Consider the following 27441-nt stretch of genomic DNA (forward strand, 5'->3'; position numbering starts at 1 on the left):
AGGTTTCTGGCCCGCAAGGGGATGATCAGCCTAATTACAAGAGGCCGATCAGCCCCCAAGGGAGGCAGAAATGGCCTAAAGCAAAAAATCCCTGGCGTCTAGTGCCTTCTGCCCCCCTTGGGGGCAGATCGGCCTAATAATAATAGGCCCATCTGCCCCCAAGGGGGGCAGAAATGGCCTATAGACAATTTGCCTCCCAGGGGAGCGCAACTTGCCTAAGGGGTCACTCCCCACATATAAAAAAAAAAAAAAAAAAAAAAAAATCCCTGGTGTCCAGGGGTTTCTGCCTCCTGGGGGCAGATCGGCCTAATTATAATAGGATGATCTGCCCCCGGGGGGGCAAAAAAGGCCTAAAAATTATTTGCCCCTCCCCCCCCCGGGAGCGGGTCCGCTCCCCTTATGCATAAAAATAAAAATAAACTCCCTGGTGTCTAGTGGGCATTTCTGCTGCCCGATCAGGCAGTAGAAATACTGTGAGAGACATGAAAGGAAAGGAAAGGCCTTTCCTTTCATGCCTCTCTCACCCCCTCCACGTGATCAGATGAGAAATGCTTTTGCATTTTCTTCCGATCGGGGACAGCCTCTGATGAGATGGGAAGTGATTCCCCTTTCATCCTTGCCCAGTGGGAGGGGGGTGCTTGGCTTTGGGGGGAGCGCTAGACCTCCCCCGAGGGCCAATAGCAGGACGAGCTGGTCTCATCCTCGGCACTGGGCAACTGTGGCCAAGGGTGAGACCAGCTTGTCCTGGGCACCAGAGGGGTTAAATTTGCACTGGTTTATGGTTGTTATTTTTAAATGTTTTTCATGTAAGTATTCGACAGTAAGCACATTGGGTACAGATATACATACATGATTTGCTACTAGGTGGACCGTAAGCATTACATTGAATGAATCTTTTAAGTAAGTAATTTTAGCTGTATGTGAATATCAATTGAGTAAAAGGATGTGATGTAGTTGGCCAGGTGGCTCACTTGTGCTTAATTGTTACTATGGGTGCCTGACTTGCACACTTACATACCTATTGGCTGTCATGAATTTAGAATAGATAAATATAGTCTTGCAGAGTTTAAGTGCACAACACACTGAATTACATGTATCAAAATTGTGTGTATTACTGACATAGACAATATGCCCTCATGGTATGTTGCACAGTACATGACACTAGAGTTAGAGAAACATGGATGCTGACTATATCTGTATGTTACTGTGTGGGTATTTTTAGTTATAGACATTTGGTAACAGGTAATGTGAGTAGGTTTTTCTCAGTATGAAAGTGCTATTATAATTTATATAAGTTTACTTGTTGTCAACGAGCTGTAAGCTAAAGGGTAGACTTTAGTACCCAGAGCAAAATAATTATTGTTGTACATTACACATGTTAAGAACTTAGATAACAAATTATTTTGGATTAATATTAACACTTCCTGATTTATGGCTTAGTTTGGGTAAACGCACCGTGGAGGAATTTTATATTGTTTGTGTCACAATAGTCTTTTTTATTGGCGTTTATTATTTCGCACGCCATCACTGTTGTAAATACTTGCAAGAAATTGTGCTTTTTAGTCATTGATCAAGTTTGTGGATACGGCTGAAATGCGTTTGATAACAGAAGATTCCAATAAAGTGCATAGAAAGTTTAAGCTGCTGAAGCAAGTGTTGGCTCCGTTGTTGAAGTGGCTACAGAGGTGCATGTTGCACGTAGATGGAGTGTTCTGACTCCAGATATGCCAACGGGCACCCTGGCTAGGAGCACGGTGGCAGGCAGCAAATTAATCTGATATATATGTATATATATATATATATATATATATATATATATATATATATAAATATATATAGAGAGAGAGAGAGAGAGAGGGAGAGAGAGAGAAATATCTCTCCCCCCTCTCTCGCTCATATATATGCCTGTGATCAAGGTCTCTCAGACCGAAACGCGTAGGGCAGGTGATTGTTGAGCTGTAGACGAAGTTAACTGAGCCTGAATAAATGAAATTTGTGAAACAAGAGATCCCGGAGTGCGGTCGTTCGTGAAGTATTTCATGAATGTTGTTGATAAATTACGGAGTGTCCTGCCGTCACCAGTACCACCGCTGAATTAAGTGCGCTAGTACATGCCAAAACAGGGACAATCTTTGATATATATATATATATATATATATATATATATATATATATAGTAGAGATTCAGATTTGCCTCTGGCGTTGTGTGGGTTCCTGTTTGCATGCACGATTGTAGTTGTGTGTGGTGGTGCACCTTCCAGTCAAGGGTACAGCCTCAGGGTCATGGTGATTGTGAGATTTATATGGCATGATAGTTCACTCTTGCGGGAATTGTGTGATGTTGCAGATTATTACACACTTGTCCAGTAACATGTGACCTGCTGAGGAGCCTTGTTTAGTGAGTTTTCACATAGTTTGTGTGGTGTGTGGCATGAGATGGGTGTTGTGTCCTGTGTGTTGCATGTGAAACTCTCCCCCCCGTGGGCATGGTTCCCCCTATATCGTTCCTGATCACAGGACTAATTAGTACAATCACCATTGTTATCATTATCGCCACAATAGGTTTTGAGCCCTTCCCTGTAGCAGGAACCTGGCCCACCCGCACAAGTGAGGTACCATTTTTCTCAGGAGACTTGGAGAAATGCTGGGTGGTAGAAAAGTTGTGACTGCCTGCATATTCCAGAACTTTCGATTACAGAAATTTGAGGAAAATGTGTTTTTTAGTGAAAGTTTAAGGTTTGCAAGGGATTCTGGGTAAAAACACATGGTGAGATCCACGCAAGTCAGCCCACCCTGGACACCCCTATGTCTCTAGTTTTCAAAAATGTCCAGGGTGGCTAGGCTTCTTTAGATGCTGGCTGAGCTAGGGTTCAAAATCTCGAGCTACCCACATTGTAAAAAAAGGTCAGTTTTTTTGTGCTGCGTCCATGTTGCTTTTTGGACCGTTTCCTGTCTCAGGCAATAGGCCTACCCACACAAGTGAAGTACTATTTTTATCGGGAGACCTGGGGAATTGCTGGTTGGGAGGAAGTCTGTGGCTCCCTTCAGATCCCAGAACTTTCCAGTACAGAAATGTGAGGAAAATGTGTTTTTTTTAAGATAAAGTTTTAGGTTTGCAAGGGATAATGGGTTAGACTATTTGGTGAGAGCCATGCACGTCAGCCACTGTGGATACCCTTAGGTGTCTAGTTTAAAAAAATGTACAGGTTGGATAGGTTTCCCTAGGTGCCGGCTGAGCTAGGGTGCAAAATCTCAAGCTACCCATATTGTTAAAAAGGGTACGTTTTTGGTGGAAAAATGTGCTTCCTCCATGTTGCCTTTTGGGCAATTTCCTGTCAAGGGCACTTGGTCTATAAACCCAAATTGAGGTACCATTTTTATCAGGAGACCTGGGGGAATGCCTGGTGGAAGGAGGTTAGTGGCTTTCTGCAGATTCCAGAACTTTTCAACACAGAAATGAGAGGACACTGTGTTTTTAAGTGAAAGTTTGAGGTTTGCAAGGGATATCTGGTAAAAACAATTGGTGAGAGCCATGCAAATCAGCCCACCCCGGATACCCCTAGGTGGTTAGTTTAAAAAAATGTACAGGTTGGCTAGTTTTCCCATGTGCTGGCTGAGCTAGGCTCCAAAATCTCAAGCTACCAACATTGGAAAAAAAGGGCCAGTTTTCAGTGGAAAAATGTGCTGCATCCATGGTGTTTTGGGCTGTATCTTGTCGCGGGCACTAGGCCTCCCCACACAAGTGAGGTACCATTTTTTTCAGGTGATTTGTGGGAGCCAAGAAAAGCAGAACATTTGTTATTACCTATTGGATTTCACTGCAAATGTGCCTTTCAAATGTAAGCCGGTGTATAAGAAAGATTAAATTTTGAAAAATACTCTCCAAATCATATGCTAGTACAGTTACCTACAATTTCAGAGATGTAGAAATAACCACCACTCCTAAACTCTATATCTTGTAGCCATTTCAGAAATACATAAGTTTCCTTGATACCCATTTTTCACTCTGCCTATTTATCTGGGAGAATTGGTCTATTCTCAGTGCTCAATGAAAATCTATTTTTCGGTGCCGCTCAGTTGTTGGTTCTGGGTGCCTTGGTTTCTTGGACAATCTACAAACTCTATATATCCCCGCAACCAAAAGGGTCTAGCGGATGTAATGGTATATGGTATATTGCATTTGTCAATCGTCTATTGTGACAAAACTTGACAGGTGAAAATGTTGTCACAAATAGCAGTTTTTTCCTACTCATTTTCAATATTTCTTTATTTAAACAGTTCTTTTCCTTGGCAAAACCTTGAGGGATCTACACATATGACCCCTGGCTGAATTTGGAAGCGTGTCCACTCTGCAGACATCTATGACTTTTCTGGATTGCCCATGGATTTTATACTGGTTTCCACCACAAACTGGAAATAGGTTGAGAGCACAAAAATATGGAAAATTGGCTACCTCTTGGAAAAATGCCAAAACCATGGCACAAAATTAGGCTTTTATATTCAGCTCTGTATGTTCTTGAAATCTGGCACAATGGTGACTTTAGTACAGCAAACCATTTGTGGATGCCATTCTTAAGTAAAAAAATAGATACATATATCTGGAGTACTTTTTCCTTATTTTTCTCCATAAACTCAAAATGTTGCTATATTTTGCCTATTTTATCAGGCTCCTCCAGAGGTGTCCTCAAACCTTGGGTACCTTTACAATTCCCAGGGTGCTTGAAAAAAGGATGCACAAACTACCCCAAATAGCCAAAAAAGGGCTCAGCCCTGGGTTTGGGGGGGTCAACTGTGGTCCATTTCGACTTATTTCATTATTCAATTGTGATCAAAAGTCTAGTGGATACTGTCTGCTGTCTAACCAATTAGCAACTGTTATTATATAATTAATTGATCCAACGCAGCATGGATATTTTCCCTTTTGGATTACCAATTCCCACATAAACTCAGCCATATCAGCACTTGATGTTGCATGTGAGCTGAAAAGGTCCACTGGGATGATTCCGTTGGATGTTGAAAAAGCACTTGACAGTGTCTCCTAGTGGTACCTATGGGTGGTTATATATTTGAAAGGTTTTAGATCTGGTTTTATAACATTGAGTAGGATACTTTACTACTCTCTAACTGCCAGGATCACCTGTATGGGAGGCCTTTCTGAAGTTATTCAGATCAGTCATGGAACTAGGCAGGGATGTTCCCTAATCCTGCGTTTATTTTCACTTTATTGAGAGCCATTTATTTGGGTATTAAAATCATCTGCTTTAATCCCATCATTAAGACTGCATAACTAGGAATTCAACCTGCTAGCATATGCTGATGATATTGCAATTTTAACATCATCTTTAACAAAGGCAGTCACAGCTATTTAAAATGCTACTATAGTATTTGGGCATGTCTCAGGCTATAAATAGAATATGGACCGACAGAATTCTTAGCTAATGTCTGCCTGGGAGATTCTAATGCTCGATATGTTGTTTCATTCAGCCTGGTATATTGGTGTTCATATTTCTTTTAATTGGAAACCATTATCCCTTAACTATGATGCTTTATATATGGAATCCCTCTCCATATGCAGAAATGGGTTAGACTACAGTTAAGCCAAATATGCAGATGTAATGTTAATCAAATTGTTATCTTGCCACAGTAGCTTTACCTAGTTAGGTCTACTACCTTATATCTTTGAAGGAGCTTCTTCAAAAAAAGTACACAGCAGTTGGCAGAGATTTAACTTGCCATTTAAATTTAAAAAACCCTATTGTGACAAACAGCACCCCTTTTGTGAGGGTTGGTTGGTATTACCTTGACTCTGGAACTATTATACCTTCTCATTTTTTGTTTACCTTCTGCAGTGGTTGTGTCAAGTAAATGGGACCTAGGCAGCTATTTCTCAAAGTATCAGGTTTTTACCCAAGTGATTCTACCCACCAAAGGCCTGATTGACATTGCCTATTTTTAAACAAACGCCATTAAAAACTAATTTGGTATATCATAAGGTCAGCCAAGCTATTTGGTCCATTTGTCACATAGGGGGTCCATGACCGCCAGGGCCGGGGACCGCGGAAGCAACGCCAACAGGCTGGCGGAGCTTCCAGGGCCATTCTGACCGCGGCGGTAAAGCCGTGGTCAGATAAGGGCAACCAGCGGTTTCCCGCCGGTTTACCCCTGGCCCAAGGAATCCGCCATGGCGGCGCTGCTTGCAACACCGCCATGGGGATTCCGACCCCCTTCCCGCCATCCTGGTCCTGGCGGTAAATACCACCAGGAACAGGATGGTGGGAACGGGTGTCGTGGGGGCCCCATAAAGATTTTCAGTGTCTGCTGTGCAGACACTGAAAATCGCAACGGGTGCCACTGCACCCGTCGCACCCCTTCAACTCCGCCGGCTCCATTCGGAGCCGGATTCATTGTTGAAGGGGCTTTCCCGCTGGGCCGGCGGGCGGCCTTCTGGCGGTCGCCCGCCGGCCCAGCGGGAAAGTCAGAATGACCGCCGCGGTCATTTGACCGCGGTACGGTCTTTTGGTGGTTCCCGCCAGGCGGGCGGCTTCCAGTGGGGGGGTGTTGTGTGATGTGTGCGTGCATGGGGGTGTGCGTGTGAGTGTGTAGAGGGGGTGTGTGAGTGCGTGCATGCGGGCGGGGAGTGCTGCTGTGCCTATGGGCAATGTGTGTAGTTCGGCGGGTGCACATGTCGGCATGTATGTGTGCGGGTATGTGTCCCCGTTGTGTATGTGTGTGTGTAGGGGGTGTGTATATGTGCATGTTGGGGGTGTGTGCATGTCGGGGTGCGTGTATGTGCATGTCGGGGTGGGGGTGGGGAGGGGGTTCGTACCACCTCTGGGGGGTGGCAGGGGGGTGGAGGGTGTGGGGGGAGGACTCGGGGGGCAGTGGGGGGTGGGGGAGACCCCTATCAGTGCCAGGGAAGGAATTCCCTGGCCCCGATAGTGCCTACCGCCATGGTTCGCATGGCGGTTCCCGACCGCCAGAAACCGCGGCGGTAAGCAGGGTCATGATACCGTTGGCGGTCTTGGGTCGACCGCCGGACCGGAGTGCGCAGACTCCAGCCCGTCGGTCATGACCGCCGTGGCTGTCGGAGTGGGGAAGTGGCGGTCGATCGCGGCGGTGACCGCCGCGGTCAGAATGCCATTTTTTTGACCGCCGGTCTGTTCGCGGTCCGACCGCCGCCTCTCCGCCAACCGCCAAGGTCAGAATGAGGGCCTATGTCTATGCATCTACTCATTCCGTTTTATTTTAGTCACACCAACATTTGATTAATCCCTGATTCACTTCCAGGTCTTCAATGGCCCTTTTGTGCTTTGGACAATTTAGGACTGAGGCCCAGTCCATACTCCACAATGCTATGTGAGGGTTTCCTAGAATTCTTTTCTCTACCTTCCTTCTCACCCAAGTCTTAAGAATCTCCTGGGTTTCAAGGAGAAGGTCAAAATGCTAAAGCCCAGTACCTTCGGATGTACCTCTGCAACAAGCATGGTAACATAATATTCCACTTCTTAAAAGACTCTTTAATTTCTTTAATTACACCTGTCAGGTACTAGTTGAATCCACCAGTTGGGTGGATGGATTAAACCCAGATCTGTAGCTGGGGGTGAATGTTTGATTTGTTCTGCATTCCGTCCATTATCTGTTCTTTTGACTTGATGCTACCCCCGCAGTCCCCAATGTACACTGGGTGCCTTGGAGGGCACCCAGGACTGATGCCACCGAGAGACACCCTCTCACACCTTGTCCCACACCCAGATAGAAAGGCCCTGCAGCCAACTCCTGCTGCGCATGGCCAAAGGCTGTGCGCAGGGTGGGGTTTGGTGATTAGGGGGCTTGGCCGCAAGGACTGGCTTCATGCGGCAGTGGTTGGATTAACGTACAGTAATAAAAATTACTTTACATTTAAAAAAAGCATAGTAATTCACTGAAAAAAAACAAAGGTTACAGGGATGTTATAGTTAGGAAATAAAATGTTATAAAACCTTAGAAATTCACTTTAAAAACCAAAGGTTACCGTCAGGCAGTTACCTTAGGCTGTGAGTTATAGTTACTTGAAATGCCTCTAACTATAACTGATGTATTTCTCTGGTTTTGTGCAAGTAAATTCAGAAGCTAACCATAACGTCCCTGTAACCTTGGATTTTTTAAATGAATATATATATAGATATATATTCCTGTAAGTTGCCCAACACCTAAGTCCAATGTGTAAACAGTATCTACAGGAGTCACTTGAAGAGCATACAAACTGACGTTTAGCATTGAAATGCATTCTATTCTACACTGCTGTACATCTGCTATTGGTGCAAAAGTCCACTGAGGCTTGTAACCAACCATAAACTCCAAGGGCATGCACTGCCTAGATATGCATGGCCTGGGAGCTGGGTTGTTAACCTTGTGACTCTCCCTTTTAAGAGTCAAGGCAGCTAATATCTAGGTACACTCAGGTCTGAAGGACAAATATTTTAAAATATCTTCTATATTATGTCTACCAAAAATGCCACCTCAACAGGACATAGCAATACTATGGGGGAAGCAATCACTGTGGATGCATGGGTATTTTAAAATTACTGTATTTCAAGTAGTACAACTAAGGCAAGGTTAGCCTTAGTTTGTAGTTTTCCAAATCCTCACAATATGCTGGTTTTCAGATTTCAAAATAATTAAAAAATACAGAAACACATTTCCCATTGTTGGAAAATGGTTGCTGCTGTAAGTCCGTGTTTCCCATCTAAACACTGTTTTATTCGATGTAAGCCAGGAAACTAATGTCCCTGTTTTGTGACATCTGCAGCCATCTTTGCTTCAGCTCGTTCCCTCTAAATTCATTACACACTGGAGGCCAGCTATAGGGCTTTGAGGGAATGTTCTCAAGGAGTGCTATGAAATCTGATTTGTGAAAGCGTGGCCATGCCTTCTGCTATTATTAAGTTGTTTGGGGATGTTTGTCTACAAATTTAGAATGGGCCTATGTATAAAGAAATGTTACTTTGCTTTATTGAAATGCTCCAAAGGCCTCTTCGGTGCAACTCAGTATAAAGGCCACAACTGGTCTTTGAACACTCTGCTTCCTTGGGAGAACTTTGTACAGAAGGCAGCAGCATCTTTTCAGGCCATTGCTCTTCAAACTCCAGACCAGCTGCTCTCAGATCCTCTGGTGCTTCATTGCATTCTGTAGTGTCAAGGCTCTATGACTAATCAGCTCCACAGTTTGATTTCCAACACATGACTCACAGTTCTCTGTTCGGTTCAAACTGGAAGATCAAAGGCCAATGAAGATTAGCTACTTAGGGCCTGATTTAGAGCTATGTACTCTCACAAATGTGACAGATAACCCAAAAATGCCATAGTTTATAATGTACTTGTAATAAGATGGCTGGGATATCCATCATGTTTGTGATGGATTAACTAGTCCCTTAGCCAAGAACTTGGTTCCCGTGCTTTCCATATTTCACAGTTGTGCTCCTGAAGGGACCATTGCACTAACTACAGCTTTTTGCCAATGTTATAGTACTACAAACTTGACCTTGTGGCTCAGCATTGAGACTCACTTGTTTCTATATAGGTTCAAAGCTGTCTAGCCACTATAAAAGCGGCTCCCCTACTTCCACAGGTTGAGAAGTCATGAGCAGATCCTGGTCAGAGCTCCTTCAGTCCCAGGGAGAGGGCTGCCGGGAACTGGGTTATATGCACTGGGGTACCATTTCTCAGAGTGCCCAGGCCAGACTTTCTTAGGCCTGGGAAGTCCACTCTTCCCTCACTGGAATGAAAAGCTCTGAGTGGGACCAGGGAAGGAGCTATATGAGGGCCCCTGTGTATGACTGGTGTTGTAGGACTCTCATCATGGGGACGAAACTGCTGGTTTCGGTGGCAGCACCACTGTGTGTGGGGGACCAAGTATGTCCCACACCCTCTGGTAGCTGTCTGCCTAACCCATTCAGCTAGCCAGCAGCACCTCACCCACACCCAAAAGTAAAGGTGATTTGTGGCAGCCTGACACATGACACTCAGATTCCTCAGGGAAGTCATGGTGGAACAGATCTTACCCTTTCTCTCAGTTATCAAAGTCTGATACATGCAAAGACAAACAGAAGGGAAGATTTGGTTCAATACATTTATTGAAGCAACTGTGTTCTATGTAAAGAGGCATGAAATGTGATTATTAGAGAGATAAAACACAACACAACTATCACTGTGACAAGGAATGTGAATCAGATATAGGCCCTCATTACAACCCTGGAGGTCGTTGATAAAGCAACAATAATACCAGAATGTAATTATGACCACGGTGGAAACCGCCAACACAGACAGCCGCTTTAACACACCGACACCACGGCGGTTGCAACAAGCACAGCCAGGCGGAAGACAATATACCGCCCACCCTATTACAACAAGCCAATCCGCCAGCTTCTCCGGGGTGGTACCAACGCCAACAAAAGCACAGTGGAAACAGTGCACAGAAGGGAAATGACTCACCTCTGGACAATCAGGGAACAACCACGACGCCATGGAGCCCGAACTACAGGTGTTACCCATGCTGGTCTACCTCCTCCTACAGCAGGAATACCAATGCCGGCGAAGACAACCACGTTGAGTACCGCACCTAGCACACAGGGGAAGGGGGTGGAAAAAGAGAGTGACACACACACGCAACATGCAACGCCCCCACCCCCAACACCATACACACAAACAGATGCAGTAACATTACATATACACCCCGTACCCCTCAGGAATAATGCAAGGACAAAAGGAAGTGATTAAAGTGAGTGTAATAAGATTAAATAACAGGTATACGCCCTCAAAAAAATACACAGCATTTACAGGGATACAAATGGAGGGACACTGCTCAGTCCATAATGTCCGTGGGCCACAGGGCCTTATCACATAGGTCAAGGCCCCACTTGACTCCTGCCTTAATACAGAGAGAACACTGCTGGGGCATCAGGTTGAAAATACACAGGCACCTCAGTGGGATGGGGAAGGAGGGCACCTGAGCTGGAAGATGGTACACCACTGCTCCTGGAGGGGGACACATGCCCACTGCTTGGTCCTGGGGAGTGCAAGGCCATAGTCTCTATAGTGGGTGGTCTGCCCACTGCTTGGTCCTGGGGAGTGCAAGGCCACAGTCTCTCTAGTGGGTGGTCTGCCCACTGCTTGTTCCTGGGGAGTGCAAGGCCACAGTCTTTCTAGTGGATGGCTTCTCCACTGGTTCTGGAGGGCGCTTTGTGCCCAGTGTGCTTCATCCTGGCAAGGAGGGGGTGAGTGGATGCCTTCTTCCACTGATTCTGGAGGGGGCTTTGTGCCCAGTGTGCTTCATCCTGGCAAGGAGGGAGTGAGTGGATGTCTTCTTCCACTGGTTCTGGAGGGGGCTTAGGGCCCAGTGTGCTTCATCCTGGCAAGGAGGAGGTGAGTGGATGCCTTCTTCCACTGGTTCTGGAGGGCGCTTTGTGCCCAGTGTGCTTCATCCTGGCAAGGAGGGGGTGAGTGGATGCCTTCTTCCACTGGTTCTGGAGGGGGCTTTGTGCCCAGTGTGCTTCATCCTGGCAAGGAGGGAGTGAGTGGATGCCTTCTTCCACTGGTCCTGGAGGGGGCTTAGGGCCCAGTGTGCGCTTCATCCTGGCAAGGAGGGGATGAGTGGATGCCTTCTTCCACTGGTTCTGGAGGGGGTTTTGTGCCCAGTGTGCTTCATCCTGGCAGTAGTGGGTGAGTGGATGCCGTCTTTCACTGGTTCTGGAGGGGGCTTAGTGCTCAGTGTGCTTTATCCTGGCAAGGAGGGGGTGAGTGGATGCCTTCTTCCACTGGTTCTGGAGGGGGCTTTATGCCCAGTGATGCAGCACTTGGGGAGTGCCAGGTCACAGACTCTCACCTGGGTGTCGGACCCACGAGATTTGCAGTGGGAAAGATACATGACACTCCATGGAGGCAGGACTACAGTCTATCTGCCTGTGGCGATGGCTGCACAGTAGTGGTAGTGCCAGATGCTGGCGGAAGTGCTGGCAGTGGTTGGAGGAGGCTCCAGCCCATCCCCTGCAGTCTCGGATGGCTGACCACTGGGGCTGCTGCTGCTGCCAGTGGTGCAGCTGGCGGTGCCGGTGCTGGTGGCGGTGCTGGCAGTGGTGGGGGGAGGCTCCAGCCCATCCCCTGCAGCCTCGGATGGCTGATCACTGGGGCTGCTGCTGCTGCTGCTGGCATTGGTGCAGACAGTGGTGTAGGTGGTGCTGCAGGTGGGGGTGTAGCTGACGATGCTGGTGGCGGTGGTGGTGGGGGAAGCTCCAGCCCATCCCCTGCAGCCTCGGACAGCCAAAGTGCCATGTTTGGTGTTGTGTACTCAGATTCAGCTCCAGCACCAGACCCCCTATCCATCCTGCCTGCAGTGGCCGGACCTTTGTCTTTGCCCTTGGCAGCTGGTGGTCCCTTCTTGCCCTTTCCAGCTGGTGGTGCATCCTTGCCCTTGCCAGCTGGTGGTGCCTCCTTGCCCTTGGTAGCTGGTGGTCCCTTCTTGCCCTTTGCAGCTGGTGGTGCCTCCTTGCCCTTGATAGCTGGTGGTCCCTTCTTGCCCCTGCCAGCTGGTGGTGCCTCCTTGCCCTTGGTAGCTGGTTGTCCTTTCTTGCCCTTGCCAGCTCGTGCAGGCGCACTGGCAGTGCTAACGGGTGTCCCCTTGGAGCATCTCACACCTGTAATAGCTGCCGAAACTACAGTGGCAGTGGACTGAGTGGCTGAGGTGCTGGCCCGGGTTCTGCCTAACCAAGCCCAAAGTGAAGGACGGGGGGAGGGGCAGGGAAGAGGTCAAGGGTGGAGAAGAAAAGCTTTTTAGGGACACTGGGGCAGGAAGAGGGTAAAGGTTTGGGAGTGGAGGAAAAGGGAGTGGGGGTTGAAGGTGTCTGTCTGCTGTGTTTGGGTGCAGGTGCATGGGTTGGGTGCTGTTGTGAGGTGGATGGCTGTTGGGTGTCTGAGTGCTTGCATTTGTTTACTTTGGGAGGAGGGGGCACAGACACAGTGGGAGAGGACACAGGGGATGTGTGCATGGATGTGGGGGTGGTGACTGCCAGTGAGGGGTGTGTAGTAATAGCCATGATGTAGATGGAGGTAGTGGATAAGGATGTAGTGCATGCAGGTGTGAGTGGAATTGCTACTGGGAGGGAGGTGGACAAGGAGGAGGAGGGGGACACAGTGGAGGCAGTGGATGTTGGCATGTCTGATTCTGGATGGTGTTTGTGTGAATGCCTGTGGGATGATGTGTGGTTCGTGTGTTTGCATGAGCCACTCCTGTGTGTTGTCTTGGGTGCATGCTGGTCTGATGGTGTGCTTGGGATGGGCTGGGGTTGAGGGGAATGGGACTGGGTAGAGGAAGTTGGAGGGGGAGGCTAGAGACAGGGACAATGGCTGCCATCAGGGAGGAGGCCAGAGCCTGGAATGATCTCTGTTGGGCCGCCATGCCAGAGTGAATGCCCAACGGGAATGCATTTGTTTGTTGCAAATGCCCTGCAAGCCCATGGATGGCACTCACAGTGGTTGACTGCCCAACAGAGATGGATCGCAGAAGGTCAATAGATTCCTCACTCAGGGGAGCAGGGCTGACTGGGGCAGGGCCTGAGGCGCCTGGGTCGAAGGAGATGCCCACCCTCCTGGGTGAGAGGGCATGGGAAACACACTGAGGGGTTGCTGGGAGGGCTGTGCTGGTACGGGGTGGCGGCTGTACCTGTAGTTGGGGTGGCCACAGAGGTGTCTGCCACCACCAGGGAGCTTCCATCAGAGGAGGTATCACTGTCAAAACTGTCCCCTCCAGACTCCACCTTGGTGCTCCCCTCGCCCTCTGTCCCACATGTGCCCTCACAGTCGGTGGATTCGGCCTCCAGGACCATGTGGGATGCAGCTCCCTCCATTGCCGGTGCCCCTGCTCCTCCACCAGATGATGCTAATGCACATAAGGACAGGGTGACAAAACAAAAAGGGGGAAAGAGACAGAGGCAGAGGATACACTTGGTCAATGCCAACAACAACACCACCCTTGGCGTACACAACACACAGGGGACACCCCTATGCACTAGGCGATGCACTACCAGTCACAATGCTAGTCACCTGGCCATGGAGAATAATGCCTTCCGCCAATAGCAGCATACCTGAGACCCACAGAACCCTGCTGCTCAGTAGAAGATGCCCACTAGCATGTTTGGGGGTGGAGTGCAACAGACCCTGCCCAACATGGAACCTACCCTGCAATGTTCAACCTGGTCTAGGGGCACCCACAGGCCCACATCTCTCACCCAGATAACACCCTTGAGGCTGCTGTGATGCCCTCACATGCCCATCCAACTCCGGATAGGCCAGCGCCAGTATGTGGACCATCAGGGGGGTCAGCGTTCGATGGGCAGCCCTTCCTCGTTCCCTAGCTGGGCCTCCGCCGTCTTCCTTGCCCAGCGTCTCAGGTCCTCCCACCGTTTGCGACAGTGGGTGCTCCGCATGTCAAAGACCCCCATGGTCTGCAGATCCTTGGCGATGGCACGCTATACACCCTTTTTCTGATGGGTGCTGACCTGCAGACAAATAAACATAGAATAATGCTATCAGTCATACCGACCTACTTGTTACACTCATGGCCCACCATGTCCCTCCCATCCCCTTATGCACATACATTGCCCATGATACATGCAGCATGCTGCCCAGGATCCCTCAACCACCCCCCCTCACACGAGGCCTTCACACACAGCACTCCATGCATTCATGCACCATGCACCGTGCACACAGTGTACACACCTGTTGGTCTGGAGGCCCATAAAGCAATCAATACTGGGGTAGGACCCCATCCACCAGTCTCTCCAACTCCTCAGAAGTGAAGATTGGGGCTCTTTCCCCAGAGACTCGAGCCACGGTCGCTTCCAGACACAGGTCACAGCAGCACTTGCAGTGTAGGTCCTCTCCTGTTGAAGGTCAGGTAGCAAGTGAGTGAACAGATAGAAAATGGGGGTCAAGTCCGCGGCAGTGCATACCGTCACCGCCGGCGTACATCACCATTGGCTACTGGAACCCACAGGGCCCAATGATAACCAATGAGAAGTTTCACGGCGGTTCTCGATTGTCTCCCGCAATGGTGCCCAACGTCAGCGGAATTACCTCATTTCCACCTGCCTCTCCACACAGAACAGGTGTCCGCCATTTAAAGGGGGGGAGGGCAGGCCATGGCACCTAACTGCATCACAGCCGACATAAGCACATTTTGAGAATAAACATAAACATACTGTTTCTGAAACAACATGCAATGCATTGTACAGTGAGAACATTTTGAAAACTGACCAGATGCTCATCGTTGATCCCCGTAGAGTACAGCAGCTGAGGATGAATAGGAGATGGAGACACCCCCCTCGTGTACAGGCCCCTTGTGGACTTGGCATTAATGGAGGACAGGCGCATTATCCTCACCTAGAGACTTGATAGGGCCACAATCCAAGAGCTGTGTGCCCAATTGGAGCCAGACCTGATCTCAGCTGTCCGACAGCCCACTGGGATCCCCCCTCATGTGCAAGTCCTATCAGTGCTACATTTTTTGGCAAGTGGCTCCTTTCAAGTGACAGTGGCCATGACAGCAGGGAGGGATGTCACAGCTAATGTTCTCAAACGTGCTGACCAGAGTGTTGTCTGCCCTGATGAAACACATGCCCAGGTGGAGGATTTGGCCACAGTGAAGGCTGACTTCTATGCAATGGGACATATCCCCAACATCATTGGGGCAATTGATGGTACATATATTGCCTTTATCCCCCCGGAGAAATGAACAGGTGTTCAGAAATCGAAAGAGCTTTCATTCTATGAATGTGCAGATAGTGTGCCTTGCACACCAGTACATCTCCCATGTGAATGCAAAGTATCCTGAGTCTGTGCATGATGGCTTTATCCTGAGGAATAGCAGCATCCCATATGTGATGGCTCAACTCCAGAGGCACCGGGAATAGCTAAAAGGTGAGCCCATATTCCCCACCCATTGTCTGTTGGTATATGGGTGTGGGGTTGACTCTAAGGGTGAGTGTGTGGCTAACAGGTATCCCTCGAGATTTGCAGGTGACTGTGGTTACCCCAACCTCTCATGGCTACTTACCCCAGTGAGGAATGCTAGAACAAGGGCAGAGGACTGTTACAATGAGGCACATGGGCATACAAGAAGAATTATTGAGTGCACTTTTGGCCTCCTGAAGGCCAGGTTCAGGTGCCTCCATCTGACAGGTGGATCCCTGTGCTACTCACCCAAGAAGGTGTGCCAGATCATCGTGGCATGTTGCATGTTGCACAACCTAGCCTTGAGGTGCCAGGTGCCTTTTCTGAAGGAGGATGGGGATCGAAATGGGCATGTGGCAGCTGTTTAGCCTCTGGACAGTGACTAAGAGGAGGCAGAGGATGAGGATGTGGACAACAGAACAACTATCATACTACAGCACTTCCAGTGACACACAGGTAAGACACTGTAACTTCACCTTACATTGCAGTTTTGTGTAGTTAATTTTCTCTAGGCAGGCTGCTGTTCCCACTACTCTGGCTACTTACTGTACCCTTTGACATGTCTATTCATAGATCTTTTTGCCCTACTCTGGCTCCAGGTATATTGACTGCAGCTTATTACAGGTCATACCTATGTATACATAACTGTACAATCTAATTGTAATGTCTACAGATTGTTAAACAAAGACATCCTTAAATCATTTGACAAACTCCATACTTGTATTTTTTAAGAGGGTGTTTATTTCAGTGCTGAGAAGTAAATGGGGATGTGCAATCGGCTGGGATGATGACGGAGGAAAGTCCAGGCTAGAGGTCAGTCTATTTGTATCACAGGTGCATTGTCCAAGGGGGCATAGCAAGTGGAGCAATGGCAGTTCAAGGTGGACAGGGTGACAGAGTGGAACACAAGGGTGACAATCAAGAAAGTCTTCTTTCCTGGCGAGGGTCTTGGCAATTTTCTCTGGCTTCTGCCTGGATCACAGGGACCGTTTGCATGGTGGTTCTCCTTCTGCAGGGGGTGGGGTGCTGGTGGCCTGTTGTTCCTGTGGCGGGGCCTCCTGTCCACTAGCTTTGGCAGAGGTGGAGGGCTGTTCATCAGTGCGGCTAGTGTCAAGGGCCCGTTGGTGTGCCACTGGCTCCCTCATGGTGTTGACCATGTCAGCCAGCACCCCTGCAATGGTGACCAGGGTGGTGTGGATGTCCCTCAGGTCCTCCTTGATCCCCAGGTAATGTCCCTCCTGCAGCTGCTGGGTCTCCCGCAACTTGGCCAGACTCTGGCACATCGTCTCCTGGGAATGGTGGTATGCTCCCAGGATGTTAGTGAGTGCCTCCTGGAGAGTCGGTTCCCTGGGCCTGTTCTCCCCTGTAGGACAGCAGTCCTCCCAGCTTCCCTGTTGTCCTGTGCCTCTGTCCCCTGAACTGTGTGCCCACTGCCACTGACCCCAACTCCCTGATCGTCCTGTGTTTGTGGGGTAGCCTGAGGACCCTGTAGTGGTGGACACACTGCTGATTGACATGTCCTGGGGACAGAGGGATGGGCCCTCTGGGTGGGTGTTGTGCTGGTGTTTCCTAAGGGGGGAGGCTCTGTGGTGGTATGGGACTGTGGCTGGGTAACCGACTGTCCGGAGGTCCCAGATGGGCCAGGTTGGTCATCCTGATCCAGGCATGCAGAGCTGCTGTCATCAGTGTGGGCCTCTTCTGTGGGGGGACTGGATGTTGCTGGCACCTCCTCTCCGGTGACGTTGGGTAGCGAACCTGTGCGGATGTAAATGCAGTGTTATGGTTTCTGCGTGTGTCATCTTGTGCATGGGTATTTTTGGTGGGCTAGGTGATTCTCTCTAGTGTGCATGCTGTGGTGATGGGTGTCCATGCAGGGCTGTGAGTTGTGTCCATGCATTGGTGGTGCATGCCAGGCTTGGTATTGGGATGGGTGGGTTGTGATGGTGGGGTGTATATGAGGTGGTGGGGTGATAGGGGTGAGGGTAGGGGTGGGGGTATGTAATGGCATGCAGGTATGGGGGGTGATAGTAGTGAAGGGTTGACTTACCAGAGTCCAGTCCTCCAGCTACTCCTGCCAGGCCCTCAGGTTGCAGTATTGTCAAGAGTTGCTCCTCCCATGGTGTTAGTTGTGGGGGAGGAGGTGGGGGTCCACCGCCAGTCCTCTGTACAGCTATCTGGTGTCTTGCAAAAACGTAACGCTCCTTGCCCCGTAGGTAGTTCTGCCTCTTCCTGATGTCATCCCTTGTTCTTGGGTGCTGTCCCACGGAATTTACCCTATCCACGATCCTCTGCCATAGCTCCATCTTCCTGGCAATGGATGTCTGCTGCACCTGTGATCCGAATAGCTGTGGCTCTACCTGGATGATTTCCTCTACCATGACCCTTAGCTCCTCCTCAGAGGACATGCGGTGTTGTTGTGGTGCCATGGGTGTAGTGTGAGTGGTGTGTGTGAAGGTATGTGGGGTGGTGTTTTGGGGTGTGTGCTGTGAGGTGCGTAGATGGTACATGGGTGATGGTGATCCGTGGTTCTGGTTCTGTGGGTGCTCTTGGTGTCTCTCAGTTGTAAATTATTTTGTAGTCGTAAAGGGTTGTGGGTAATGTAAGTGTGTGTTTTATAGTGGTGTGGGTGTGGTGTTTGTATGAGTGTCAGGTGTGTGTAGTTTGAATTGTCCATTGTGGTGTTGTTTTGTATGTGTGTGTGAATTAACCCAACAATATTCTCCCCATTGTCAGTGCAAGAATGCAGAGGTCAATTCTAAAATTTCAATAGTAAAAGCACTACTCTTAAGCTATTATTCAAAAGCAGGCTAAAATGTAAACTAAAAATGTACATAAAAGAGTTAAAATATCCATGTTGACAAGCAGGACAGACCGAAGTCAGGCCAAATTAACAGGGTCAATTTAGAATATGAACAAAAATATATTCTAATTAAAGGCAAATGTCAATGTTCAGCAATAGTTGTGATCCCGCAAAAAATCACCAATCTCATCAATGGTGATGAAATCTAGGAAAGATTCCACTCCGGCAGGTGAAAAGTTAACCAGCTCATTGGCAAGAAAAGCATGCTTGAATGGGCACCACAAGCATCAAAAGACGGGGTGCATACAATTCACAACTGATCTGAATAACAGTGACCAGTTTGACTCCAGTTCTTCCAGGAGTGGTGCTCCAAAGTACTGTATCATGCATTCACAACACAGTTGGGCTGTTGAAGCGCAATCCTTCTTCTTTGTTGTGATGGGGCGGCCATTGCGAATAGAAAACAGCAACAGCAGAATACCGCCAACTAATGCCTAAGTTATTGGGAATCCTCCAAAGACACTCGAAAACAGTGAGTTTATAACTGAAGGTATTACTCCAAAGACAGTTTGAAAAGTGCTGACAAAACCAGAACCAACAGCCTAAAAAAGTGTACAATCCCAGTGGTGTTAGACACATTAAAAAAGTGACAAATCAGTTACCTGAAATGTTTTGGAAAGTTGGTACTTAATAGGGACTATATCTCAGCAGGAGACCTTGCTACTGGAAGATCACAGGTCTCGCGGGCTGATGTAAGCGCCACATGTTTTTGAAACAAAAGAGCCTTCAGTCTGCTCAGCTTGTCAAAATTTACATTTGAAGTAGCAATATGAGGCAATATGTTAGCTACTTTTATCTCTCGTGTTGGGAGAAAAAGCATATTTCTGCAACAAGTCACAATTTGGGAGACCGAAACCATGTAGTCTATGCTGACCTGAATATCACAACAGCTTTCTTCACTCAGCATCACATACTACCATTCGAGAGCACCTGGAACACCAAGCGAATCAAAGGGACAGGAACACCCTTCAGCTAACAAGCTAAGTTTTTCTACTGAAGCATTACATCCTCTGTGCAAGGACAGCTGTTTACAAATCATCAAATATATTACAGAAGTCTTGCATTCTCTACCTCTAAGAAAAACCTCCTTCATACCATTGAAAAATGAGTACATGTAGGATAGCTCCCACACCTCATGAATGTAACTATCTCCTAGCTGCTCAAATCTGCCTTCTGGAATGTGTTTTAAGCACAAAGTGAACTGAAATGTTGAAATGGGCAGATTAATTACTGTGTATATTAACCATAATGCAGATAGAATTTCCACCACATTTTAAGGCAATTTTTCCAACTTTTCAATGTTAAGCATAATGTAAGTCACTTCTTTATTAGCAATTATCTGTTGTTTTTGTGTCAAATTAAATACCTCAAATAACTCCTTGGGTAAACATATTGCCCGGGGCACGCAGCCACTTCTAAGAACTTGTAATGTCCAACCCAACAGCAAAATGGACCTTAGTTAACCCTGTCCATGATGTAAAAATGATATGTCGTTTTTGAACAATGTCAATTGCAGATAACACAATGTTGTTTAGGGTGTAAATGCGATTGGACAATGTGTTCACATCATTATAAACAATGGCTAGAGCTTTTTGCAAGTTTCCTGATCCATTTGCCATAACCGAGCAGCAGCCTCCTTTTGGGAAACTTCCAAATGTCATTATTTATTGCATAAAAGAAACATTTTGTGCATGGTTTTTTAGGACCTAACAAGAAAACTTGGAGTCTATATCTTCTGATAGGAGACTAAGGGCCTGATTCTAACTTTGGAGGACGGTGTTAAACCGTCCCAAAAGTGGCGGATATACCACCGACCGTATTACGAGTCCATTATATCCTATGGAACTCGTAATACGGTAGGTGGTATATCCGCCACTTTTGGGACGGTTTAACACCGTCCTCCAAAGTTAGAATCAGGCCCTAAGGCCCATATTTATACTTTTTAGCGCCGCATTTGTGTCATTGTTTGATGCAAAAGCAGCACAAACTTACAAAATACAATTATATTTGGTAAGTTTGCGCCGCGTTTGCTTAAAAAAAGATGCAAATGTGGCACTAAAAAAGTATAAAATGGGCCTAAGTTGTTCTTTAACAGCTGTTAGTGTGGAAGTTTTCAAGCATTCTTGGCATAGTTTATCAGCTCTATATGTTATGACAATACCAGAATGTTGTGTTATGACGTAATGAGGGTCAGGTTGGCTTGCTCTAAAACTCTGAGTGGAGATTACAAAACAAACATGACAACTATTCGGGGCCACTGGCCACAATAACCACCAGTTAGGACCTGAAAGTGTTGAATTAAAGGGGCTTTTGAGCTGTTCTTCAGTGGTATTTAAAATCTTTTGCCATTTTTTTTAATTTGTCTTTTGAGGGAATCTTGGACGCATTCAATTCTTTTTTTTTACCAAGCCTAATCAACTTTTTTGTTACAAAGTTTCACTGAGAAATATAATTTGTGGTGGAACAAGGCATGCTCTAAATAAAGCTTCCCTAACCTGTATTTGCCAATATCTAGTTCCCCTCACACTTTTTAGGTCAATCGACTTCAACCAATATTCATAGCTCTCTTTAGCCAACTGGGAGACAAGGGAATTAGAATAAATAAATTTGGGATCAGTTAACAAAATGTTTTGCAACTTTGAAGGTGGCAATTTCAAAGTATAAGACTCAGCATTTCTAACTTTATGCCCAGTAAATTATGGCAACTTTTTTACAAATGTTTTTGAACTCCCCATTGTTAGGGTCGGACAATATTCCCATTGTGTGCAATTATAAACGGCTCTTAGGGTGCTGGTTTTGTGCAGAAATAATGTCTGTAATGGTGGTAGCAAAGCATTTCCCCATAATTTGCAGTTGTTTGATAAACCTCTTCACTATCAAATACAGTGTAATATTCAAGCTCAGAAAGTATAGAATCAACTGTTTTTACATCCCAGTCATCAGAAACAACCCCTGGTGTTATAAAATCATTTGTAGAAACTTTGTATACATATGGAATTTGAATAATTTCCATAGGGCCAAAGATATCGAACAGTACATTATCCCAAACAATACCACCAGGTATTGGAAAAGCGGAAAAGTTCATTAGGGACAAGACTTTTCGGGTCTTAAATGAGAATAGGTAAGGGTTTAAAACCTCATCCACCAGTTCAACAGCAGAGCATTTAGGAAGGTACTGATCATGTATCAGAAGAAAGAAAATAATGACAAAACCAATACAAAGAAGAAAGGCAAGCAAAGTCAGAAATATCTGCAGATAATACCTGGGACAAAACAAATATTTGTTTTTAAGTCAGTTGAACAGCTTAGGAGCTCTTGATAAAGGTACTTCAGATGACGCTGAAGAATTTGAAAATGAGTTTTTGATGTTGGCAAAATAATCAGAAGCAGTTCTTGCAAATACTGGAGCCGGTGCAGGAGAAGGAGAACTGGCAGCGGTATCCCTTGGTGGCTCTGTAGTAAACTATACCAGCCATTTGAGTGAATTTGAATAAAACAAATCAGAAATTTGGACAATCCCTGTAAATGATGTTGTGACAGGAACGAATGAAAGATCATTTTCCACCCTCCCCAAGTTAGGGGAAGTTTCTTCAGCATTGTTTAATTGTTGTAGAGGTACATTCTTATGGGCAGTGAGAGGGGTACTGGAACTACCCGGGAGTCCTCGAGGTCTACTGTGCAGGACCAGCCACATGGTGTTGTTTGACAATGCCAATTGAAATAACATGGCTTTCTTCAGAACCAGGCAGCAGGGGAAAAATGACAGTTCTGGTACTGTGTATTCCCACGACTGGAACCGGTGCTCTATGTGCTGGCCCAAATTCCTTCTTTCCTCAACGTGCTCATGTACTATATCCCCAACTTTAGGAATCCAGCTGGTGGATGTTGTTGGCAAATCCCTCATTCCCAAGGTGGCGGCATGTGCATATACGTTTTCATCAAGGAACTGTTGTCATTCCTGCTAGAGAGTGACAAATTCATTTATGTCAAACGGTGTTTCTGCCGCCACCCCATGAGAGCTATCAAGATCTGGGACATACATAGGTATGCCAAATAGGACTTCATATGGAGTATGTCCTCCCAAAGACCTTCTGGGTGGATTATTTGATGCTCTTTGGAGTCCATACAGGTGGTGCAACCAACTTTGACCTGTACCTAGTACCTTTGGATGGAATAGAGAGGAGTAATGGAATTGTATACCCATCGTTCCCATGGTGTTCCTGAATGCCCTGGAAGCAAAGGTGGAGCCCTGGTCTGAGTGGAATGCTGCAACTGCATATGTCTGGCTTAAGACTTGCAAATCTATAATAAAAGTTCAAGCATCAGCTCATTGTTGTGGCCATACCAATAGAAATCTAGAACATGAAAATGACAAAGATGTTTTATATGCACCATTAGGTTGTGAGGGACCACAATGGTCCAGGTACACACACTGAAGTAGTTTGTTGGAAACCAATAGAGGTGTCTGCATGAGCACTTGAAGTGGACATTTAGGGGGTCATTACGACCTCGGCGGTCTTTTGAAAAGACCACCGAGGCCGCGGGAGACAGAATACCGCCATTGCCGGCGGTATTCCTGTCTCCCTATTCTGACATTTCCGCTGCGCCAGCGGACGGTAACAGTGTTACCGTCTGCTGGCCCAGCTGAAATGTCACATCAACATTGCAGCCGGCTCGTAATAGTGCCGGCGGCAATGCTGATGTTTAGTGGGTGCAGTAGCACCCGTCGCACATTTCACTGCCCGAAATTCGGGCAGTGAAATACGCGACGGGGCTATGCCTGGAGGCCCCTGCACTGCCCATGCCAAGTGCATGGGCAGTGCAGGGGCCCCCAGGGGTACCCCAAGTCCCCTTACCGCCGGCCTTTCAATGGCAGTGTGTACCGCCACGGACAGGCCGGCGGTCGGGGACTCATAATCCCCAGGGCAGCGGTGCTTGCACCGCTGCCCTGGGGATTATGACCGCCAGGTGGAATCCTGGCGGGAAAATGGAGGGGCCGGCAGTATGGCCGTGGCAATTCCGCCACGGTCATAATTGCTGGCGGAACACCGCCAGCCTGTTGGCGGTGTTACCGCCAACATACCGCCGGCCGCCAGGGTCGTAATGACCCCCTTAATTTGTTGGCAGATGTCACAACAAAGGGCATACTGTTTGGTCTGTTTGTATAGATCTGGCCACCGGTAGCGTTTTTGAAGTAATGAAATAGTAGCTGCGACACCAGCATGGGCAGAAGCAACCCACTCATGTGCTACTTTTATGAGATTTGGGGGGTCATTACAACATTGGCGGTAAAATGCGCTTACCGCCGTACAGAAGACCACCAAAACACCGCCGCGGCCGCGGAATTCCGCCACAGCAATTATGACACACATCTCGGAATCTGCCGAAATTCAGACACCCACACAAGACCACCACACCAAAGGTCAGTGTTAAACTGGCGAAAACAAAACCTCCATCTCCACGCCAACAGAAACACGCCCATGCTATTACGACCCACGAATCCACGCGGCGGTCTTTCAAACGCCGTATTCCATTGGCGGTACACACCGCCACGCTCAAAATACACACACATCTCCAAAACACCGCACATTGGACAATTCCAAATACACACACCGGACACACATACAAACACCACTCCCACACACCCAATGCTATATAAAACACACACCCACATCACCCACAAACCCCTACGACCAAAAATTAATCACGAAGGCCAGAGAGACAGCACAGATTAGACTATCCCACCACACAGAGGCACACAACACCATCACCAACACAACATCCACGCACAAAACACCACACACCACTACACATCACCACACTCATCAACACATACACCACCCCACACATAACACACACCACCCCATGTCACGCCAAAGACACCCCCGCTTTTCCGAGGAGGAGCTCCGAGTCATGGTGGAGGAAATCCTACGGGTAGAGCCACAGCTATTTGGCTCACAGGTGCAACACACATCCATAGCCAGGAAGATGGAGCTATGGTGCAGAATAGTCGACAGGGTCAACGCAGTGGGACAGCACCCAAGAAATCGGGAGGACATCAGGAAGAGTCGGAACGACCTACGGGGGAAGGTGCGTTCAGCGGTCTCCAGGCACAACATTGCGGTTCAGCAGACTGGCGGCGGACACCACCTCCTCCCCCACAATTAACAACATGGGAGGAGCAAGTCTTGACCATCATGCATCCAGAGGGCCTCGGAGGAGTCGGTGGAGGAATGGACACTGGTAAGTCATATTTTAACTTTCATATCCCCCACCCTACCTGCATGCTATCACACACCCCTACACTCACCCCCTTCCCTATCACCAAGCCCTGCATGACACAACTAAGCATGGACACCCAGCACTAAAGCATGCCCATTGCACAGACCCACAACACCCCGCAACCCTCATCACCCAAACCCCACACAGGAATGCTTGCACTGGGGTACACTCTCACCCACCAATTGCACACCATGACACACACACATGCACTAATCATGTCCTTATGCCCCAGCAGGATCACGAAGGACCGTCACCAACCCGGAGGGTCCAGACAACTCCACTCCACCCACAGAAGAGGCCCACAGTGACGATAGCGGCTCTGCCCTACTGGATCCTGATGACCAGCCCGGACCATCGTGGGCCTCGGGGCAGTCGGTTCCTCTTGCACAGGCACAGCCCAACACTGACCTTCCACCCTCTGGTAACACCAGCACAGCACCCACCCAGCGGGCCCAAACCTCCCTACCCAGGACAGGTCAATCAGCGGTGTGTCCACCACTACACGGAACCCAGGGTAACCCACCACCCCAACAACAACAGGGACCTGGGGGCAGTGGTAGTGGGCACACGGTCCAGGGGACGGAGGCACAGGAACACAGGGGAACTGGGAGGGCTGCTGTGCGACAGGAGGCGGACAGGCCTAGGGAACCCACTCTCCACGAGGCCCTCTCCTCCATCATGGGAGCATACCACCACTCCTAGAAGATGATGGCGACGATCCTGGAAAAGTTTCAGGAGACCCAGCGCCTGCAGGACGAACTGTATTTGGGGTTCAGGGAGGAGCTTAGGACCATCAGCTCCGCTTTGGGCACCATCGTAGGAATGCTGAAGGACATACAGCAGACCTTGAGGGACACCGTGGCACTCCAAGGGGCCCCTGACACTAGCCAGGACGATGAACTGCCCACCACCTCCGCCGGCGCTAGTGGACAGGACGCCCCGCCACAGGACTACCACACCAGCACCCCACCCCCTGCAGACGGACAACCACCACGCAAGCGGTCCCTGAGATCCAGGAACAGGACAGAGCAAGATGGCAAGACCCCCGCCAGGAAAGAAGACCACCCTGATTGTCCTCCCACTGTCCCACTTTGTTACCCTGTCCATACTTTAACTGCCCCAGCTCCATTTCCTATGCCCATATGGGCAGTGCACCTGTGAGACTAATAGACTGGACTCTGCCATGGACATTCCTCCACCATCACCACTCACCATTTGACAACCCTCCTCCATTTATGACCACTTCAATAAACACCCTTGAACCACAAAACAATCTGGAGTCAGTCTATGATTTGCCAATATGTATTATCAATGACAGTGTCAAAATGCGTTTTATTTGTAAAGGCAACATACCTATGTCACACATCACAAGTCCTTGAAGGATGCATGCAGATGACACACGTTGGTAACCACACCTGTGAAACCGTAATGGAAAGGAACAACTCAGTTACCAAATAATGCTATGAAAATAGACACAGTATAGAGGAAGACGTGTGACAGTGAATGTAATGGTAAAAATGAAAATGTTCTCACCTGTGTGTCACTGGAAATATTGCTGTATGACTGACTCCCTGTTGTCGTTGTCTTCTTCCTCAGCTTCCTCCTCATCACTGTCCACAGGCTCCACAGGCTCCTCAGTTGCCACAACACCGTCATCTGGACCATCCTCCTGCAGAAAAGGCACCTGGCGTCGCAATGCAAGATTGTGAAGCATGGAGCAGGCGATGATGATCTCGCACACCTTCTTCGGTGAGTAGAATAGGGAACCACCTGTCATGTGGAGGCACCTGAACCTGGCCTTCAGGAGGCCGAAGGTGCGTTCGATCACTCTCCTAGTCCACCCATGGGCCTCATTGTAGCGTTCCTCTGCCCTGGTCCTGGGATTCCTCACTGGGGTCAATAGCCATGACAGGTTGGGGTAAGCAGAGTCCCCTCATAGCCACACACGGTGCCTCTGGAGTTGACCCATCATATCAGGGATGCTGCTATTCCGCAGGATGTAGGCGTCATGCACTGAGCCAGGGAACATAGCATTAACCTGGGAGATGTACTGGTCTGCCAAACAGACCATCTGTACATTCATAGAATGATAACTCTTCCTGTTCCTGTACACCTGTTCACTCCTGTGGGGGGGGACCAGAGCTACATGAGTCCCATCAATAGCACCTATGATGTTGGGGATATGTTCAGGGGCATAGAAGTCACCTTTCACTGTAGCCAAATCTTCCACCTCAGGGAAAATTATGTATTTCCTTACGTGTTTCAGCAGGGCAGACAAAACTCTGGACAGGACATTGGAAAACATAGGCTGGGACATC

Source organism: Pleurodeles waltl, chromosome 12 (genome assembly GCF_031143425.1).
Source record: "Pleurodeles waltl isolate 20211129_DDA chromosome 12, aPleWal1.hap1.20221129, whole genome shotgun sequence".
NCBI classification, from domain to species: Eukaryota; Metazoa; Chordata; class Amphibia; order Caudata; family Salamandridae; genus Pleurodeles; species Pleurodeles waltl.